Here is a 19,576-nt window from a genome sequence, read left to right as displayed (position 1 = left end):
CCCTCCCTGTTAAGTTGCACCCCAAAGTGCAAACAATAAAATAAACTGTAAGGCTATTTTGTCTGGAGACATTAAAGACATATGCTTCTATACAATACAGATTTCAAACTGGAGGTTTTCCATAACAGCACAAAATGAGATTTATAGAAAGACCCTAATCACTGTAAGACTTGGCTTAAAAAAAATTGCACAAACCTGTTGTATATTGGTATGAATGTGGGAGATGTAAACATAAAGTGAGCAGGCAAATAGCCTTATTCTCTACTCCCTATGTTTGAAATGACTGAAGGAATGAACCACATAAGGTTTAGAGTGTTCATAGTTCCTGGAATTTTAGTTCTGTATGATAATAAAAATATACAAGTATTGTGCTGGGTATTTTGGCACCTAATCTTTCTAAATTTCTCACATATTGATAAAATTCTGGCCTGGGAATAGATTTTAAAACGTTATTCAATACTGCATGATTTCAGGAAAGAATCGGTACAAACAATAAGCACATCTTAAATGCTGAGTAGCAAGAATCTTTTTGCTAAGTGACCAAATAGGTCGATCATAAACTAAATACAGAGGATGCAATTCTGTCAAGCTTGTGAACTGGTGAAACTGCTTTCCATGGAAGTTTCATTGGACATATTCACCCATCCAACACGTTGGCCAGTATGTATGACAAATTAGGTCCTATCTCAAGTTCCATTTCCAAGGCAATGGCATCAGGCACCCCAGCTTTATTGAATGTGACAATTGTTCCTATGACTGTTTGAGTCTTTGAAGCACAGCCACATTTTAGGACGGTACTTCTCCAAATACAAAAGTTACTTGCTGTGCCGCTTTTGTCTAATGAACTCTACTGCATCTTCGTATTTCATCCCACATTCAATTAATGCTAGAGCAACAAGTACTGGAGCTCTCCCAAGGCCTGCAACACAATGAACAGCAATGCAACAACCAGGTTCTTCTCAAAACTTAATTTTTACAAGACTTAACCAGTCATCAACAATCTGGTTGGATGGTGGTACACCATCATCAATAGACCAATCTAGAACATGGATGCCTTCTTTCCCCGCAAGCGTAGTATCATAAGTTGCTTCACATACTCTTACTATTGTGGTAACTCCATATTTCTTAAGTTCCTTTGTGAATTTGTTTAAGGTCGCATTGGTTGGATTGTGTGTAATAAGAAATGTCATGTTCTTGTATGTGACTTCCACAGGAGCCCATCCAGGTCAGAACTCTTTTGGGTTTTTTTTTTTGTTTGTTTTTGGGTCACACCTGACGATGCACAGGGGTTATTCCTGGCTCTTCACTCAGGAATTACCCCTGGCGGTGCTCAGGGGACCATATGGGATGCTGGGATTAGAACCCGGGTCGGCCGCATGCAAGGCAAATGCCCTACCCGCTGTGCTATCGCTCCAGCTCCCAGGTCAGAACTCTTGTAAAATGCTCTATGGATTTCAATTCAACACTTCTGTGTCCAGGTTAACCACTCTTATGGGGCTTCTTGGTGGAGTAGCAAGAATTCTGCAGTTCACTTGTCTGCATAGAGGTCATGCTGTGCCTGGCAGTAATCTCCACTGCCCTTCAGAAACTCCATAATTGTGTGGCCAAGAACACCACAGAAAGCAATATGATAACTCATTGAAGATTGTGGCCTAATCATATAGCTGGTCTAGAGGTGGGGGCTACACAGGTGGTAGTGGTGGCGGCAGGGCAGGGGGTGGCAGTGGTGGTCTCGGGATGGTGGCCCTGGTTTGAGTGACAGCAGGGGCACCAGACTCTACCATGAAGTGAGCAGCTCCTGCAGTTGTTAATTAATTAATTAGTTAATTAATTAATTAATTTTTGCTTTTTGGGTCACACCCAGCGATGCTCAGGGGTTACTCCTGGCTTTGCACTCAGGAATTACTCCTGGCGGTGCTTGGGGGACCATATGGGATGCCGGGGATCGAACCCAGGTCGGCCAAGTGCAAGGCAAACGCCTTACCCGCTGTGCTATCGCTCCGGCCCCAGAAGTTGTTAATTTAATGTATTTCCACTTACTTATTTTTGTTGTCTGCTTCTGTGGTCATCTTGTTGAAAATACCTCTGTCAACTTCGTGGGGAGTTCAGACAAAGTTTTCTTTAATATATTTTATAGATTCTAGTCTAATATCAGAGCCTTTAACCAACTTTGAGCTTAATTTTATGAAAGGTGTAAGGTATGATTTCATTTTTTATATATTTATTTTTTATAAGCATTGTGATTTACAGAGTCGTTCATTATACAGTCATGTCAGGCATTTAGTGTTCCGAAATCACCAGTGTGACCTATTCTCCACTGATGACTCCATTTTTCCTCCCATCACCAACCTGCATTCTTAGGCAAATAACAAACTGACCCTATATTATTTGTTTCAACAAAACTTGAAGAAATGGCAAATAGAATGATCAGAAAATGAATCAACAAGAGCCAATTTGTAATTATTATATGATTTTAATCTAAGTAAATAATGAAAATAAAACCCTTTAACACAATATGATAAAATGCTTATTCTTATTTACATAAGTTCTCAATTCTGAAACCTAAGTTATAATTGCATTAAATTTTATTTTATATTTGGATCTCATTGTGGGAATAATCATGCCTTATCATCTTTAATAAAACTTTTAAAGAAATTCTGTGCTAACATATTTTGGAGTTTAAAGAAAATAGATTAGGCCCACATATATAAATTTTTACCCCAACACTTTATATAAGCGCTGTGGTTAGCAAAGTTATTCATGGTGATTTGTTATAGGCATCCAATATTCCAACACCAAACCTACCACCGTTATAACCTTCCCTCCATCATTGCCTCTAGTTTTCCCACCCACACCTCAAGCCTGCACCCATAGCTGGCCCACAATAACTTATTTTATATTGCTTCTTATCAATAAATTGCAACACAGTGATCAAAAACCATTTCTTTAGAACAAAATTAGTGCAAATTGTTGTATCTTGCTATGGAGACATTAACTCCTTATATGAGGGATTACTAAGATGTTGTTTCAGATTAAGCCTTCTGTGTTACTGTTTGGTTAATCGAGATTGGTTCCCTTCTATGTTACATACCATCCAATCTGGAGTGTTACTACTGGATTGTAGTTATAGATCAGTGTTGTAGAGCTGGGAGATAATCAGAATCTTTAACTGGGTGGTATAGCTGGAGTTAATTTTTTAACTGGGTGGTGACTTTGGGGTGTGGGTGTGACTGCTGAGCCTTCCAAAAGTACAGGAAGGTGGAGGTAGGTAGCCTCCCTGACTTCAAGAAAGCCTGGAGATTTCAGTCACAAAAAAGTCCGCATACCTGCATTTTCAGCAGGTTGTTTTCTGGGTGAGGCTTAGTTCAGAAACAATGGATTCTGGCCAATGGCCTAGTGGTGATTTTGCAGTGTGGGAGTGAGCAGCTGCCAGAGTTCTGTTTGGGCAGGCCCTGGGTTCTATAGTCCCCCTCCTGGTGACCTGGATGTCTCAGTCATGTGCAATTGTCCAAAGGATTTTTGGCAGCTGATGATTCCTTTCGAGATTTATTTATGAGTCTCTGGAGCAAGGCTGGTAGATGAGCTCACATGGTACTCTAGGTGGTTCAATAGTATTATTTTTTTTTTAAATGGATATTCAGGTTTGGGTGGCTTTTCAGTTTTGATTACTATAGCTTTATGGCATAATTTCAAGTCATTGAATGCAATAGCTCTCTCTTCTTCTTTTTCTTGAGAGGAGCTTTAGCTGTTCAGGAATGTTATAATTTCATACAGATTTTATTAGTTTGTTCCAAGTTTTTTTAAAAAAAACATCATTGTAATTTTAATTTGCACTGCATTGAATTTGTATAATATTTGGGGGTAGAAAAGTCATTTTGACAATGCTTTTTCTTCTAATCCATGAGAGAAAAATGTCTACCATTTTCTGATAACCTTTTATATAGAGAGAAGAAAAGTGCCTGCCATAGGGGCAGGGTGGAGGGTGGCGGTAGAGGGTGCTGGGAGAGAAACTAGGTACACTGATGTTGGGAAATACACACTGGTGGAGGCTTGGGTGTTGGAAAACTGTATGACTGAAACCTAATTATGAACAGCTTTGTAAGTTATTCCTTACAGTATAAGGAATCACTATAAGATTTCACAGTGATTCAATTAAAAAAGTGAAAAACAAACAAACAAAAAACCAAATCAAAGCTATTTTGAATAACAGTGGACATCCTTGCCCTTCACATGATCTCACTGGAAAGACTTTCAGTTTTCCACCATTATGAAAATGGCTGTGGGGTTTGTTGCAGATGGCAATTACTATCCTGAAGTATGGTTTTTCTATCCCTATTTTGAGAACAATTTTTTTTCTTTAGCACGAATGGATATTAGATCCTGTCAAAAGCCTTCTTTGGAAAAAATGATATAACCATATGCTTTTATCACTTCTGTCACTTATTACATTAATTTATTTTGTATATATAATAATCATTGCATCCCTGGAATTAATCCAACTTGATCATGATGTATAATAGATGTAGAACTTTCAAAATCACTAAACTTTTGGATTTGGTTTGCTAGGAGTTTGTTGAGGATCTTTGCGTGGATGTTTATCAGGGATATTGAACCTTTTCTTTTATTGTATCTTTTTTTAGTATTAGTGTAATATTGCTTCTAAAAATTTTTAGGGAAGATTCATTCCTCTTTAATATTTTGGAAGCACTTGAAAGGTATGATACTACCTTTTTCTTTTTTTAAGTTTTGGTAGAACTGACTACTAAATCCATCTGGTCTTTTGTGCTTGGAGAGATAGTTATGTTTCAATTTCTTTACTTGAGATAAGTTTATTCAGGTTTTTAGTTAGTTTTTTTTCCCCTTTTGATTCAATCTTAAGAGTTTGTATGATTCTAAGAATTCGTGTCCATTTCTTTTAGGTTCTCAATCATAAGATTTTCTATTTTTTTGCTTTTTGGGTCACACCCAGCGATGCTCACAGGTTACTTCTAGCTTATGCACTCAGGAATTACTCCTGGAGGTGCTTGGGGGACCATATGGGATGCTGGGGATCAAACCCGGGTCGGCCGCTTGCTAGGCAAACACCCTACCTACTGTGCTATCACTCTAGCCCCAACATCTTATGATTAAAAAAACTAACTTTGAGGTACCTGTTGTAATTTTTACCTTGTCATCTCTGATCTTTTTTATTTGGTTTTCCCTTCTCCCTGCTCTCCCCGGTCATTCTAGCTAAGTGTTTGTCAATATTGTTCAAAGAACCAACTGCTGGTTTCATTGACCCTTAGTACTGTTTTCTTGTTTTTTTAATATCATAGATTACAGTGCTATGTTTTATTATCTTCTGCCATCTATAAAATTCTTTATTAAATCTTAAATGCTTTAAGATTCTTAAATGCTTTAAGATTCATTTCTTTCTAGTTGTTTTTCTGAGAGGTTAGCGCATTGATTTGAGCCTTTCTCTCTTCTTTTTTTACTTCCTGGTGTGTGCTTGAATAGCTATAAACTTTCACCTTACTGCTATTTTTGCTGTATCTCACAGATTCTGGAAGTTGGCATCTTCATTCTCAGTTGTTTCAAGGGAATACTTAATTTTCTTTTTTAAAAAATTTCCTCTAAGATATAATTGTTATTTGGCAGTATGCTTTTAAAATTTAAGTATTTAATCTTTTCCCCTTTCCTATTTATGATTGATTTCCACTTTTGTGGCTTTGTAATCTGAGAAAATACTTAGTGCAATTTATATTTTTGTGGATGTCCAAGTTGTGTCCCAGTATGTGATCTATTCTGGGGAATGTCCCATATGTAGTGGAGAAGAACATCTATTCAGGTTTTAGAGAGTGAAGGGTCCGGGTTATGTTTATTAGATCCTGTTCCAGTTTCTTATTTAGGGTTCTTGCTTTTTTATTGATATTTTGTCTGGTTGATTTGTTTAATAATGAGATTAGTGATTTTGAAAGTTCTACAACTATTAATGTATTTTTTCAAATCTACTAGCAGATATTTTGTAAACTTTGCTGTCCCTTTATATGGTACATTTTACATATATGTTGATAAGAAATAAAGTCTATTAATCTATTGATCCCATACCCAATACATAACGTTCTTTCCGATATTTTATTATCTTCTTCAGTTTCAAAGATATTTGGTCTGAAACTGATATGGCTGTCTCTGCTTTATTACTATCATTGAGACATTTCAGAAGGGCATCTAGCCAAAATCTTCTAGGGGAGGTAGAAATTTTTACCCAGAAATTTAATCTTATATAATAAAAATTTATTAGTGTATGTTTAATAGAAACTTGAGGTATTCTTTTCTTCATATTGGATTCTATTCAAAAAAGGCTTTAACTCTTTTAGAAAATTTTGAGTTCTTAGAATTTATATCACAATTCAGTTGATCCATAGAGAAGAAAGTAAAATAATAAATGTACTTGAAACTTTATTTTAAATCCTTAAAATATTCTTTGTCTAATAATTGAATGTTCTAGAATAAGTGTATGGTTTCTTGTATTCAGGGGTTTAATATATTTTATGACTCTGGACTTTGTCTGGAAACGATTTACTTGTCTTAAAAATGGTTTATAAAAAGGTCACTTAGTTTCTTGAGGCCTTTGAAAATGGAGAGTGCTACCTTTTGTGAGAATGACATTGCTTCCCTACCATTCTCTCTGGTATGAGCTTTATCATGTAATTTTGCCCAGGCAAACAGTATAATGCTTCATCAACTATAAGACATATCTCTTTTGTTATGAAGAAAGAATAAATGTACTCAGAGTTTATTTACAGGATAAGGGAAGAGCCTACCACAGACTTCCCATTTTCAGCAAACTAGACTCTTGAAGAGTTCTAGAGAAGTTTCTCTTTTGTCAGATACAGATAAGCTCTAGGCTGTTTAACCATGTCCCGAAAAATTCACAGCCACATGTTTCCCTTAGGGAGGTTTAGTCTATTTTTAAAAATGGCAATGTTGAAAACAATAAAAACACAATACTCAAGTCCTATAATAAAAATAGATGCTGACTGGAATATTTCAACAAGAAAGGTGTTAGATAATACTATAAATAATTAATTGCATAAATGTATTTACTTTCTGTAATAACTTACCTTTAGGACTATTTTCACTATTAGCTGTACTAACAAGTGTTTACTTTGATTTATGAAAGAGTTTTGTGTAGGAAAAGGGATATAGTTTCCTTGAAAAACATGCCACTAAATAATTTAATCATTGCAATTTTGATGGTAGCATTAAAAATCTATAAGCAGGGGCTGGAGAGATAGCACAGCAGTAGGGAGTTTGCCTTGCATGCGGCTGACCCGGGTCGATTCCCAGCATCCCATATGGTCCCCTGAGCATTGCCAGGAGTGATTCCTGAGTGCAGAGCCAGGAGTAACCCCTGTACATCGTGGGTGTGACCCAAAAAGCAAAAGAAAAAAATTTATAAGCAAAATATGATAAGATACATTTTACTTGAGAACAGAGGTTAAAGTTCAATTCTTTAAAAGGGATAAAATGAGCCAATAATAATATCTGGGACTTAGTAGCATGTCTTGTTAGGTCTTTACCTTTATAGATGTCCTGACAGGTTAGTTGAGACAAGTAGATAATTCCTTCAAGTACAGAGTGATGGACTGTATTCACAACCTTAAAAACCTAAAAAGGAGTTTGAACCATGTCAAGAATGAAAATTCACCATACTAATTAGAAGCTTAGATGGTATTTCTGTTTCAAGAAGCTAATTTTCAAACATTGATTCTGTATCAGAATCACCTTGGAATTTTCCATAAAACACCATTACTTCAGTCCTCCATGGAGAAATTCCTAACGAACTGATATGAGGTAAGTCCTCAGAAAAAATTTTAGAAATTATTCAGGGATTCTGATCTGTAGCTGTGATGATTATATGTGATGACTATACTTTAGCTATGAGCATATTACTCATTGCATATCCTACTCATAACAATAAATATGCAGACCATATGCAATACAAATTAAATGTCCAGTTCTACTCATGTACAGTCATGTGTGTGTGTGTCTCTGTGTGTGCGTGTGTGTGTGTGTGTGCCTGTTAGTCTTTCTCTTAGAGCTACACCTGAATTTTAATATTTTTTCGTTTTGGGTCACACCTGGCGATGCACAGGGATTGCTCCTGGCTCTGCACTCAGGAATTACCCCTGGCAGTGCTTAGGGGACCATACAGGATGCTAGGAATCGAATCCGGGTCGGCCAAGTACAAGGCAAATGCCCTACCTGCTGTGCTATTGCTCCAGCCCTAGATTATAATTCTTATCCTTGAATATAACTTCATTTTCTGGGTACATGTTTTATCACTTATTAGGAAGAAACTGACGATATATTTTTACTCCTCAAAGTCATTCTTTCTCACATCCCCACAATATAACACAAGTAGTGAAACAATGCCATTTAATGTATGATCTGATACTCAAAACAGTGCTTTAAGAGGTAGTGACATGGTGGCTGGCAAGCTACTTGATTTGGCAAAGTTAACTTAATTGGGGTTCCCGCTGCTCCTATATAAGTTATTCTATAACAGCTGTGGGTCTTTCTATCCCTCCTGTTTGTGATCCAGCAGCAGCTATTTTGGAGAAAGTTGCTGAGAGCTGGTCTCCACAAAGTAATGTAAAGGTAGAGTGTCTTCATAACAGGAAAGAGAACCAAATTACCATTCTGCTTATAACTTCTTCAGTAGTTCCTTGTTGCCTTCAGGTACTACAAGATCATTTATTGCTTCTGCTTATTAGGTCAGGTTTAATGTCACACTCTCAACCCCTTTCATAGATACATGACTGAAATGGAAAAATATTCATTAACTTATAAGGTCATAAGCATCAGGTTAGAATTACTGAAAAGTACAGTGATAAGAATGAAACAGTATGAGTTCAATACAAGATTAATTACACACACATACACAGAGAAAGAAAGAAATTACAATAAAAATTTATTCCAGTCATACTGAAACAGCTGTTTCTTTTTTCATTTACTTTCTGGTAGCTTCATTAGCAAATCTCTATTATAAGTCAAGTCACATGCTGTTACAATGGAAAGTTGGCCAGATAGATTCTTAATGTTTCATAAAAGCAAATATCTCTGACATAGAACTTTTCACGAATGATGAATTTCATTTGACAGTCATCTCTTCTCTATCACATGCTTAAAACTAAAAATTTTCATTCAATAAATAAATGATCCCTTAATAACTAGAACCTGGCTGAACTAAGACTGCAGTTCAAAAAGTGGTGCTGACTGAACATTGCAAGTTCAAAATTTTGAACCTTTGCTTTCTGAGACCACCATCCTCCATAAAATTATTCTCCAACTATTATTAAAATTATCACAAGATTTGGGGCTGGAATGATAGCACAGCGGGTAGGGCATTTGCCTTGCACGCGGCTGACCCAGGTTCGAATCCCAGCATCCCATGGTCCCCTGAGCACCTCCAGGAGTGGTTCCTGACTGCAGAGCCAGGAGTAACCCCTGTGCATTGCCGGGTGTGACCCAAAAAGCAAAAAAAAAATTATCACAAGATTTTTTAAAACTTCTATTTTTATTTATTTATTTAATTAATTTTATTGAATCACTGTGAGATAGTTACAAGCTTTCATGTTTGGGTTACAATCACACAATGATCAAACACCCATCCTTCCACCAGTGCACATTCCCCACCACCAATATTCCAGGGATGGGGATAGATAACCACCCAGACACCAATACCCCCCTTTCCCAAAAGATTTAAAGATGGGAAAATATATGTAATTTTCTTTAACACTATCATTTAAATTTCTTTGCAAAAATATATTTGATTGACAAGGAATAAGGTCTAGAGATACTAATATTTTGTTCTGTTTGGGGACCATACTTTGCAGTGCTGAGGGCTTACTCCCATCTCTGTGCTCAGGAGTGAACACTGGTCATTCTCAGGGGACCACAGGCAGTGCTGCAATTCAAATCAGGGTTGGCAGTGTGCAAGGCAAGTGCCTTCACCCCCTCACTATTTTTCCAGTACTGTTATTATTTTGAGAAACCAATAAAATAGAGTTTATAATGAAGTAGGTCAGCACTGAATCTAGTTGCCAATTTTTGATATTACAGGTTTTTCTGAAGCAACAGCTTTATTTTTATGCAAGTATATATATTAGAGAAAAGTTAGTCATTCACACTAAGTTCTCATGGTCCAGATTTAAATCAGAATAAATTATTGTGTTTTTTTTTCTCCCTGGTTGACTGTGAGCAAGTTTGTGAGTGTGCATATAGCCAGATTCTCTGGCACCTCTCAAGGAGGCTTAGAATAAATTCCCAGGTCTCTTGGTTATGTCCTTTGAGCCCAATTTGGTGAAAGGTTAGAACTAGAGTTTCTGTTGTAACATTCATTTTGCATTTATTGAATTCCTACTACATGTTGGACAACTTAATTGGTTAAGCAAAATAATTAATTTGATGAATTCCAGAATCCTGACAAAAGCAAACTCTAGATGACAAAGTGGCTTTGTTTGGAATCGCTTGCATTGCAGAGCATAATTGTCTCCTGTCATTCATTCACTCAGAGTACCACCACAAGTGAACGACAAAATATTAGTCATTCACTCAGTTCCTTTACACTATTTGCATTCACTCCTTCATCTCTCTCCTTCCCTTATTCTCTCCTCTCTTCTTTTCGTCTGTTCCCTCCCTGCTATTATTCTATCTTTTCTCCTCCCTTCCTCCCCTTTCCTCCTTCCTTCCTTCCTTCCTTCCTTCCTTCCTTCCTTCCTTCCTTCCTTCCTTCCTTCCTTCCTTCCTTCCTTCCTTCCTTCCTTCCTTCCTTCCTTCCTTCCTTCCTTCCTTCGATTTCCCTCACTCCCTTCCTTCTTCTCTTTGTAGTTACTTATCTTCACTAAGCTCTTAGATTACAACTATATGAGGGTGGAAGTCACATATGCAGTATCCTCCATTTTATTCTTTCAGGGAGAAATCATATACCAGTATAGCCTGTAATAACAGTATTTTCTAGTTATATACAGATAGAAGCAGGTTTTTCTAGCTCTAATTGAGTGCTTTCTTATCTTTAAGATATAGACTTATGGGGTCAGAGCCATAGTACAGCGGGGAGGACATTTGCCTTCCATATGGCTGACCCGGGTTCGATCCCCGGCATCCCATATGGTCCTCCAGCACTGCCAGGAGTAATTTCTGAGTGCAGAGCCAGGAGTAACCCCTGAGTATCGCTGGGTGTGACCCAAAAAAGCAAAAAAAATAGAGATACAGACTTATAGCATAGAAATAACATACAAGAAAGGCCAAGTCTGGATTGAGAGGGAAGTTAGTTGATGGTTACAGTAGACCTTCAGGAGGGTTTGGTATATGTTGATGTTGGACAAAATAAAGCTAAGAATGATCTGAGAATCTGAAAATCCCCAAAGCTCTAAGTTCTAATAGGATTTTGTTAGAGAGAAAAATAAGCAGGCAAATGCTCAAGGCCATTTCCCACATGTTCAGGCCAAGCCTTATGCGTGAGTGAAGTCCCATGGAATCCAGGTAATTGGAACTTTGTGACCTTGGACTCTGGGATCAATAGGACCAGTAGCAGAGATCCTCTGCCTGCGTCCCCCAGTCTCTGGTGACGCAGGGGTCACGCCCATAAGCCACCTCCTGCTGGCACCAGATAATCTCCTCATTGGCCATAGCAAATTCCACGGCTGCTTCTCCCGGAAGGGAACATAACATGAGCCCCCCATAACCATGCCCCTGGACTCCATGCCAGGCTGTTTGTCATGGGGCACCCCAGAGCGGGGTGAGTAAGAGCCTTCCCTACCCCAAGGGACCCAGCTCCAGTAGCCAAAAAGCTCCACAACCCAACAACTGCCACACTCATGGCCGCTTCCTACATGCTCCGGCTGAGCTTCACATATGAGTAAACATATTCCTGGACCATGAGGCTGTAAAAGCAACCTGTGACACATTATAAGACACCACCTACTCACTTTCATAATTACTCCTCCACATTTGATGTGGTCCAGATAATAGGCAACAAATCATAGAGGGAAATATATACATATGTATCTATATGTATATGCATATATACATATTTTCAGTATATATACCAAAGCTCACATCATCCAAATGTTAACAACGTGTTAGTAATATCCTATAGAATGTCTTAATGGTTCCTGCCAAAATAGAACAATCTTCACACTGTTTCCTATATGAACACTTTTTTTGTAAGCATGTTCAGCAATTAATTCTTCATAACGGACAATATGAAATATATTATTTCGGTTGTCTTTTGGGACAGGGATTGGGGTTTGGGATGAAAACACCAAATTTGGTAGTGGGGAGGTGTAATGGTGGTGGGATGGGTGTTTGAATATTAAATGTAATCAAATATTGTGAGCTAACTTATAAAATTAAAAAAATTAGAAAATAAAAATAAAAAAATAAGCAGGCAAGTGTACTTTCTCTTATGGGTCTGTCTGGGTGTAGTACTGATTCTTATTTTGAGTGTCCAGTCTTTAGTTGTCAGTCTATCTGGTAAACAGCAGAGAATTTAAGCTATATTATCATAGTGAAAAGCTTTTAGAAGTCGGCCTTCTCAGTAGAAGAAAATAATCAACTAAAAATGTTTGGTTTAGAACTAAGCACACACTAAGATATCAAATATCTCATTAGTGGCTGAATGTATCCAACTATATATAGTGAAGCTGCAGCAGTATATTATATATCTATATAGATAACGTGATATTTCTAGTAACAGACTATTTGTTAGATCTTGGACACCTAGAAGGGGTGAGTGGTTCTAATCATTCTCTTAAACAAAACAATTTTCAATGATGAGTGTCCAAATAGGCTACTAGAATGCTAGGGAGGGAGGTCAGCAGTCCTTATATCAGGAATGGATCTAAAAATGCTCAATGAGTTTCTCTCACTATGGACTAGAATTCGGGTACAGCTGAATTGCACTCTGCTAGAGTGCACCCACTATGCTTAATGAGATAGCCAGGGAATAAATGACGAGAAAAGGCCATCTTGTTCTCAGACCAGATTACCAAGTCTGCATTTAGTTACTTTTGAGACAACCTGTTATGGGGCCAGAGATAAGGTTAAATTACTACTGACTGGCAGCAGTATGATAAAAAAACACATTGCTAGTGCAGGTTTCTTGTAAGGATCCAGAAATTACTTTATTCAAATTACTTTTTTGTAATTGTTTTATTAAAATTGTGATTTACAAAGTTATTGATATCTGAGTTTTAGGCATATTAGGCAATATCAATCTCACCACCAGCATCAACTTCCCTCCACCAGTGTACTTATAGTCACTCCCCACCCCAACCCCACCCCACCTCCACCTGTAAACTTGGCCGCCACATCACAAAGTTTCAGTGGTTGCAGCTTAGATCTCTTATTTTCAGTATTGTTTAGTCTGTGTTTTGGATATAAGGCTTTATCACTCACCCATATAACCAGAATTCTGAAAAAAGTATCATGGCTTCAGATATGATACATTAAAATTTTATCTACATTTCCAATGTTTAAAGTATTTTATGCCAGGCTTAAAACAAAGAAGAAAATTATATTTTGATTTTAAAATAGCCTGCAGACTGTGAAGAAATTATTACCCACAACCTTATGCAAGGATTAGTCATTCCCTAAACATTAGTCATCTATCTTTAAATGATTAGTTTCTACTCAGGGAAGCTTGCTTTGTTTTGCTTCTTTAATTTTCAAATTTTAAATCATTATTGGAATGCTCAAGGCTTTCTTCAGAATTAAAAATAAAGCATAAATATGATCTTAACCAAACAATTTTGATAAAGGAAAAATGTGATAAGAGGTTCAACTAGACTATGAAAGGAGATTAATAGAGAATGTTCTTCTGAAGTACACATAAAAAACCACATTCGTAACCTTTTATTGTCACATGTTACTGACAATAACTTTTAACTAATGTTGATTCCAAAGTTTAAAAGAGATTCAGAAAAATATTTATATGTTCAGTTCTTTTAGTCTTTTGCCAAAATATATCTTGGAACATCAGGGAGTCAGACCAGTTGAATTAAGAAAAAAGATCAAAGACTATGTTTAGAATCTTGGTAAAAATCATAGGCGAGTTACATAATATTCCAAATAAACCATGGAAATATTTACAAAGAATACAACTTAAGTAGCAGCACCCTTAATCTGCCAGAATGGTATAAGCCACCAAGCATTCAAGTACAGATGAGACATTCCCATGACTATTAAGCACATCTCTTAGCACCTGCAACACTTGTTTCTTCTTTAAAAGAACTACAGGGACTGGAGCAATAGCACAGCGGATAGGGCATTTGTCTTGCACGCGGCTGACCTGGGTTCGATTCCCAGCATCCCATATGGTCCCTGAGCACCGCTAGGAGTAACTCCTGAGTGCAGAGCCAGGAATAAGCCCTGTGCATTGCCAGGTGTGACCCCCTCCCAAAAAAATAAAAGAACTACAGCTAGTACATGTTAATAAGATAACTGGAAGAATTTATCCTCCTGACTAGAGACTGAAGTTGACAATGACTATGCTACCGACTTACAGGAAAATCTAGGCTGGATATTGTCAGTTATTAATAAATTTTCTGTCACAGGATAACAATTTCCTATGATGCTAAGCAATAGGTGCTTCTATCTTTTAGAATATGACTGAACTAGGAATACCGTGATTTAACCTTGCTCATTTGTTTTTGTACCTCAACCAGCAGTGCCCAAAATTTATTCTTAGATCTGTACTGAGGGGTTACTGCTTGCTGAGCTTGGGGGACCATATGTGGTAACCAAGGATCAAACTAAGGTTGACCACATGAAAGGCAAGCACCCCAGCCCCTATTCTTCAGTATGAGCTTTGTTTATCATAAATACAAGTGGTTTTCTAGAAAAATTAAGCACACTTGAGTAGCATTTATTTAAATTTAGTGTTATTATAAATAATACTACTAGGAAGCTTTTATTTATCCTTGACATTTACTCTGTCTTCCTCTAAGCTAGGTTATATTGCCTGTATGTTTCTTCAACTAAACCACTATACTAAATTGAGGAAGCATCTCTGTAATTAATGCCTATATTCTTCCAGCTGAGAATATCATTCTTTAAGAGCTCTCAAGATGCATAAATATTGGCTACATAGGCTGGCACTTGGGTAGGTTTCTAGAAGTCAGTCAGCTATGTAGTATTAGTGGTCTATTGTCTAGGGTGGTGGGCTGGAGCGATAGCATGGTGGTAGGGTGTTTGCCTTTCATGCGGCCGACCCGTGTTCAATTCCTCTGCCTCTCTCGGAGAGCCTGGCAAGCTACCGAGAGTATCGAGCCCGCATGGCAGAGCCTGGCAAGCTACCCATGGTGTATTTGCTATGCCAAAAACAGTAACAATAAGTTACTGGTGCCCGCTCAAACAAATTGATGAGCAAAGGGATGACAGTGACAGTGACAGTCTAGGGTGGTGGAAAGAAATGCAGCATAACAAAAGTAAAAATGATAGGCAAAACATCACCCTTATTCTTACTCTATTATAAGATGTAAAGACATTGAGTTTGAGACTCTAGTTAAGAAGCTAAAGGAACAAATGGGGGATGAGGATGAGATCATGACTTATAGTTTATGAAATGGCACCACATTAATAAAAAAGACTTGGAACAGAGAAAAGATGCCTGGGGTCAAATTATTAAAGGTTTAAACAAACAAACACAAAGCCAAATAGCCCATTCCAAAAAATAAGCACTGCAAAGAAGACACATATATTGCTAAAAGGCACACAAAAAATGCTCATTATTACCTATTATTGGAAAAACACTAATCAAAACCAAAATGAAATATAACTCTATACCAGTGACATAGATTATATTAAAAAGAAGGGAAAGAACAATTATTGGTGATAGTGTAGAAGGAAGGGAACCCTTATCTACTATTTGTGGGAATGTAAATCTTTCATGTCCTTATGTGAAATATAAGAACCTTTCTCAAAATATTGAAGATAGAGTGACTATCCGAGTAGACAATTATACTCCAATGTCTATACAAAGAACACAAAAACACGAATCTGAAACTACACACACACAAACACACACAGAGTTATGTTCACATAAGAACCCTTGAGCACCCTTGGAAGTTACCCATAAGCAAAATATCCATGAGTAAGACCTAAGAACGACTGCGTATGGACCTTCAAACAAACAAAACATGAAAATTTGAAATCAGACAACCATATGGAAATTAAATACTAAATGAAATAAGTCATAGGGAGAAATATAAATATTGGATGATCTCACTTACTTGTGGAATATTAGGAAAAAAAGCAAAAGAATTAAAAAAATAAAAAACCAAACAAACTTATGAATGCTGGTGTTAGAACTGACTTACGAGAGTAACTCAGAGCAGAGTGGAAGAAAAAGGTACAAGGGAGGGGCTGGAGAGAAAGTGGAAGCCAACCTGGATTCTAACCTAAGCATCCCATACAGTTCCCTAAACACCACTAGAAGTAATTCCTGAGTACAGAGCCATGAGTTAACTCTGAGCATCTCTAGGTGTGGCCCCAAAACAAAAAAATTAAAAGGGAAAAAGTGGAAGGGAAGGGAGGTGTGTGATGGAGTGCTATTGATACTTTGGTGTTGGGTGTAGTGTGAGATATCAAGGAATCTAATAGTGTGTGATGGAGGACTATTGGTACTTTGGTGTTAGTTATAGTGTATTATATCAACATTTGAAGAGGTATAAATCTGTGTTACTAAAACAATATATAGTGTTGCAAACCAATATGATTATAATTTTTTTGGATATTGAGACAAAAGATCTGACTGATCTGAAGTATTGTTTGCAGGGTTAAGTCAGTCAATGTAGTTTGTTTCTTATAAAGATACATAATGAATTTCTTTTGGATGAATCAAAGCAACTTACTGTATACATTACAGAGTGAAAATTAGGTGGCCTATCCTCAACTGTCCAGACTGGAGCGATAGCACAGCGGGTAGGGCGTTTGCCTTGCACGCCGCCGACCCGGGTTCGATCCCCGGCATCCCATATGGTCCCCCAAGCACTGCCAGGAGTAATTTCTGAGTGCAAAGCCAGGAGTAACCCCTGAGCATCGCTGGGTGTGACCCAAAAAGCAAAAAAAAAAAAAACAGTATCAAGTCTCACAATGGAGACGTTACTGGTGTCCGCTTGAGCAAATCGATGAACAACAGAATGACAGTGCTACAGTGCTATTACCAACTGTATTGGCAGAGTGAAACTGTGGGAGTTTGAAAAGTGTATTTCTCATTGGAGAGAAGCTTTTAAAAATTATCCTGTTTAGAAGTTATTTACATTATACACAAAATTAAATTCATAGAAATTCCTTGTGATGCAGAGGTAAATTATTTGGCAAGGGCAGTTTAGGAGCAGTAATTATTATCATTATAATTATTATTATTTTGTGGATGAGGTGTTTTGTGCTACACCTGGCTGTTCTCAGAGGTCCTTCATGGCGGTACTCTTGGGACCATATGTGATGCCTGGGTCAGTCATGTGTAAGGCAAATGCCTTACCTGCTGTATCACCTCACTAGCCCCTAGTAGCAGCATTTTATGGAGACAGACACAAACATATATGTATTGTACATATATACATATTTGAGATATACCTGATAAAATGACCCAAATACACACATATAATGTATATATAGTTAAACATATATATAGTCTTATGGTAGTTAAATTTTCCAAAAACATTCATCATATATTTCATCTCATTTGTATCTCACAAGCAATTTCTACACTGAGACTGATAAGCCCCCATCAATTTCTATTTCTAGGGTTCATGTTTTTTCCCCCTGAACTGGAAAGACTTTTCAAAAAATGTATTTGTTAAAAATTAATTCACCATGAATTACAAAGTAATCCATGATTGAGTTTCTGAAATACAATGTTTCAACACTAATCCCTCTCCAGTGTCTGCTTCCCTCCACCAACACTCCCACACTTCCACCTAACTGCCTCTATAAAGGCACTTCTTTCTTATTGTTCTTATAAGTTTCACACTGTGGTTTACTGTACCATTACAAGTTATTTTTTTGGGGGGGTCACACCCGACGATGCACAGGGGTCACTCCTGGCTTTGCACTCAGGAATTACTCCTGGCGGTGCTCAGGGGACCATATGGGATGCTGGGAGTTGAACCCGAGTCAGCCACGTGCAAGGCAAACACCCTACCGGCTGTTCTATTGCTCCAGCACCACAATAGAGTTTTATGCATAACACTTTTTTTACCTTTCAGTCTTCTTTCTCCCAGTTGAAAACTTCCCTTCTCCATTCTTATAGTGTTCTGTTCTCTGTTCTTCCACCCTTGTCTCCCCACACCACGCAAGTGGCATGCTTCCTACTGCATGCAAATCTAGATGTGAAATTTAGATGCAAAATTTAGATGCAAAATCACACAATACCACATATGTTCATATTTTCTTGTCATAATTGAATGATGAAACTAAGCAATCATATGAATATATGTATATGTAGGTACTTTGGTTAATAATGGCATCTAAAGTACCATTTATTTAAGAGCCAGATGTATAATTGAGTCTTTAAATGGTTCTACCCCAGTCTAAACATATACAAATTCTTGTGATCCTTAACTAGTGAACTGGGAAATAGAGGTAACAGTTTGTTCTGGACTTCTATTCATCTTTTATATTTGTGGGTAAATCAAAAAGCTTTTGTTGTTACTAAATTTGGAATGACTGTGATTCAGCAAGAGATAATGGGAAAATTCAAGTAGAAATAAGCAAAAATGTTTAAAAAAGCAAAAAAGAAAAAAGCAAAAAAGTGTTACAGAAATATCACTTTGATAAAGATAGTACATGGATATTCTCAGAAACTAAACATTTTTTATACTGTTCCTACTGATTAAAATTTATGACATAAATGTAACTTTTTATATTTGATGAATGCTTATTTCAGCATTGACAACAAATTCATGCTTACATATAATAAATATTTCTAAACATTTAAAACTGAATACCAGAAGTATATTTTTGCCTCTGAAGATTACTGAACATATTGCATTGATGATACAACAACCACAATATTAGGCAGAATTTTATCCTAATACTTTTTAAGAACAGCAACAAAATATTGTCTTACAATACTAGGTTTTTCCAAAAATACAATTTGCTAAAATAAAAATGTTAGAATAAACTGCTATTGGAAATGACAGTTTATAATCTAGTGTATCATTTATTTGCATATTTAAAAAGTTAATTACTCATTCAAGTAGTACAGCTTACTGTGAATGTCTTCCATATCAAGAACAGTGAATGTTTCATTATGAATTCTTGGGTTAAAAAAAAAAGGAGTCACATGCCTGAACTTTTAGGGATAATTTCTTCAGATGAAAGAAATGCTAATAAAATTTGTTTAAAATATCTCTGAAATAATTAGATGTTATGTATTTGAAAATCTATAATTTAAAAACTAAAAATTTATCCATTTCAATTTGACTAAGATGGCAATGTTTCTAAAAGGGGGCATGTTATAATCAAAATGATAGTAGAGAAAGATGATTACTATTCTTGCACGTGTGACACATATGAGCTGTGA

The 19,576-nt window shown here is 36.9% G+C and overlaps 1 pseudogene; it reads right to left on the bottom strand.

The window, feature by feature from the left end:
* Positions 1 to 728: 728 nt before the first annotated feature.
* On the bottom strand, positions 729 to 1,211 carry LOC101556031 (protein tyrosine phosphatase type IVA 1-like; annotated as a pseudogene).
* Between the last annotated feature and the right edge of the window lie 18,365 nt (positions 1,212 to 19,576).

The sequence above is a fragment of the Sorex araneus genome, chromosome X (assembly GCF_027595985.1).
Source record: "Sorex araneus isolate mSorAra2 chromosome X, mSorAra2.pri, whole genome shotgun sequence".
Lineage (NCBI taxonomy): Eukaryota > Metazoa > Chordata > Mammalia > Eulipotyphla > Soricidae > Sorex > Sorex araneus.
The sequence above is the reverse complement of the archived record's forward strand: the minus strand, read 5'-3'. Positions and strand labels throughout refer to the sequence as shown.